The 3,545-nt window shown below is 49.0% G+C and overlaps 1 pseudogene; it reads right to left on the bottom strand.

Moving 5' to 3' along the window:
- Positions 1-1,780: 1,780 nt before the first annotated feature.
- LOC113117868 (protein dispatched homolog 2-like) overlaps positions 1,781-3,545 on the bottom strand; it is a 13,174-nt pseudogene continuing 11,409 nt past the window's right edge.

Raw genomic sequence — 3,545 nt, 5'->3', positions numbered from 1 at the left:
TGGCTGTGATGCCGGGGTGACCGGAGGCAGGAAGACAGTGAATATGACTCAGGACCTGATCACGGTGAGGGGCAGGTACGTAGGTTTTATCCGGTGGACAGGCGGCTGGTGGTGCTTCTTGTGAATTGTGTTGTTCAATAAGAGTCATGATATCCCACTGGATGGGAGCAACCACCACATGGAAGGGCAATATGCGTTCGGGGACTGAGATGGAAGGGTCGTCATCATGGATACGTGACAAAGCATCGGCTTTAGTATTCTTGGAACCTGGGCGATAAGTGACATTGAACTGGAACCGGGAGAAGAACAAGGACCATCTGGCTTGGCGTGGGTTGAGTCTCTTGGCGGAGCGTAGGTATTCCAGATTTTTATGATCAGTAAAGACGGTGAAAGGATGAATAGCCCCTTCGAGCCAATGTCTCCACTCCTCAAACGCTGCCTTCATGGCTAACAGTTCTCTATCACCCACATCATAATTCCTCTCCGCTGGGTTGAGCTTGCGTGAGTAGAAAGCACAGGGATGAAGTCTCTCCTGAGGGCCTGGTCGTTGTGAGAGAACGGCCCCAATGCCAGTATTGGAAGCGTCAACTTCGACTAAGAAGGGACGAGAGGGGGTCAGGGTGATGCAGGATAGGAGCGGTGACAAAGCGTTCCTTTAATTCCTTAAAGGCTTGACGGGAGGCTTCGGCCCAGGTGAGACGATGGATACCTCTTTTGATCATGGAAGTGAGAGGACTGACGACTGTACTGAAATTTCTGATAAAGCGTCTGTAGAAATTGGCGAATCCCAGGAACCGTTGTAGCTCCTTGAGAGTCTGAGGCTCTGGCCACTTGAGTACAGCAGAGACCTTACTGTCGTCCATAGCAACTCCCCCCGGACTGATGACATAACCCAGGAAGGTAGTGGATGTGGTGTGAAACTCACATTTCTCGGCTTTGGCGTACAGTTGATGTTCGATGAGGCGCTGTAGCACAGTTCTGACGTGTTGAATATGATCCTGAAGGGTGTTGGAGTAGATGAGAATGTCGTCAATGTAGACCACAACAAACTTGTTCAGCATGTCCCTGAAGACATCATTAATGAACGCCTGGAAGATGGACGGACTATTGACCAGTCCAAACGGCATAACCCGGTATTCATAGTGACCGTTGGTTGTAGAAAAGGCCGTCTTCCACTCGTCACCCTCTCTGATGCGAATCAGGTTGTAGGCACAGCGTAAGTCAAGCTTGGTGTAGTATTGAGCTGTGCGAAGTTGTTCTAATGCAGCTGGAACCAGAGGAAGGGGATAACGGTACTTCACCGTGATCTCGTTGAGACCACGGTAATCAATGCAGGGTCTTAAACTGCCGTCCTTCTTTTTGACGAAGAAGAAACCAGCGGATGCAGGGAAGTGGAAGGACGTATTGAAGCCTTTCTCCAACTCCTCCTTGATGTATTTAGTCATGGCTTCGGTTTCTGGGAGTGACAGTGGGAACACACGACCCTTGGGTGGATTGTGACCTGGTAGAAGATCAACAGCACAGTCATGGGGTCGATGAGGTGGTAAGGTGTTTGCTTGGGTTTTGCTGAAAGCCGCCTTGAGGTCGTGATATTCCGCTGGTAGGTTGGGAACCTCGAATGACTCCTTGTTAATCGCCAACGAGCGCACTGGAAGAGGAGAAACGGTAGATAGGCATTTTGTTTGACATTTAGTGCTCCACTTTAATATCTGACCTTCCCTCCATGATACTAGCGGATTCGTGCAGTCTCAGCCATGGTAGTCCCAGAATTATGGGTGTATTAGACGTGGGCAGAACGTAGAACTGAATGACCTCCTGGTGCAGTAACCGGCTGGTGACGGATAGACTTTGTGTAAGGTGAGTGATGATACCAGTTCCCAGTGGACGACCATCTATGGTAGCCTACAAGACGAGAGTTAGGCACAGGGGTATTAATGATACGTTGTGTTTGTTCTTTGCAAAACTCAGCTGACCATGAAAATTTCCCAGCCGCTCCAGAGTTCCAGTAAAGCAAAATGTGGTCACCTTGAACGTTGTTAATGGTTAGCTTCAGGGGTAAAAACACACTGTTTTACTGGATGGAGAGAGTGTAAGGATTCACTCACCAATTTGGATGAGACAGATGAGGGACGTGAAGGACAGTTGACTCGTTGATGACCAGAGGACCCGCAATATAGACATAGACGATTTGCCAAGCGGCGATTCTTCTCCTCAGATGAGAGATGATAGGTATTAACTTGCATGGGTTCAGAGTCCTCGACAGACTGAGCTGCTTTAATGACAGTACTGACATGAGAGCGAGGTTTTACGTGAACGCTGCAGATTGTCAATTGCTATCGTCAACTCGATGAAATCGTTCAACTTCTCCCCTCATCTCGACATGCTAGTTCAGTTTTGTAATTCATGACTTAAACCCCTTTCGAAACAGAACTTTTAAGGTGTCACTCACCCAGGTCGTTTGTGCTGCCAATGTGCGGAAGTTCATAGCATACTCAGCAGCTGAAGATCTCCCCTGAGAGAGCTCTAGCAAGCGTTTCGCCAGCACTCTTTCCCTCCTTGGGATGATCGAAAACCTGCACGGAAGCGTGTGAGGAAATCATTGAAGGAGGAGAAGGATGATCCATCCGTGCGCCATACAGCGGTAATCCAGTCAAGAGCCCTTCCGGTTAAACAATGAAGCAAACAAAGGCAACCTTACTGTTGTTAGTGGAATAGAGCATGGGTTGTTGTTCCACAACAGCGAACATTGTAGTAAGAAGCCTTTACATTTGTTAGGGTCACCGTCGAATTTCTCAGGAAAAGCCAGTCGTGGGTTAATCTGAGAGGGCGTGGGAACCGCATGTGCAATGGCGGCCGCTTGTGGCGCGGGTGTCGTGACAACAGGACTATGGAGATTCTGAATAGCCTTCACCAATTCCTCCGTGACGGCGGTAAGATGATTTAACTGTTGCTGATTAGCAGCGATCTGACTTGCCTGAGCTGCCAGGTTGGTGCAGAGATGTTCATAGGCTGCTGGATCTTGTCCTGGCGAAGTCTTCTGTAATGATGACTGACTCGACATGGGATCCATTTGCAAGCTTTTATTAGAACACTCGTAGTCGTACAGGCGAAGGGTCAGGATCAGCAAACACAGTATAGTAGAGATATCAGAATCGTAGTCAATACCAAGCAGTGGGTCGGGGTAACCAGCAAGTATCACAGTCCGTATTACAATCTGGGTTCAAAGGTAGGCAGCAAAGGTTCTAGGATCGATAATCAACAAGGGTTGGCAACTGGGATAGCAAGACAGGGTATAACGCTCAGAAATGTTAGCCGTGGCAGAAACAAGACTTCGCAATGAGGTGACGCCAAGGTCTGGCTTATATGGCAGTCTCTGATATGGAACACCTGGCCGCTGGCAGTGATCAGTCCAAGGTGCGGGGCTGTTTGGTAATGTAGTGCGTATCAGTGTAAGTGAGTGTTTGGATGCCTGTAGGTGTCAGTATTCGGGCGATGGTGCCCTCTGCTGGCCTCTGGAGGGACTCACGGGGTTCGTATTCGTGACA

The sequence above is a fragment of the Carassius auratus genome, chromosome 17 (genome assembly GCF_003368295.1).
Source record: "Carassius auratus strain Wakin chromosome 17, ASM336829v1, whole genome shotgun sequence".
Classification (NCBI taxonomy): domain Eukaryota; kingdom Metazoa; phylum Chordata; class Actinopteri; order Cypriniformes; family Cyprinidae; genus Carassius; species Carassius auratus.
This window is presented reverse-complemented; position numbering and strand designations above follow the sequence as displayed.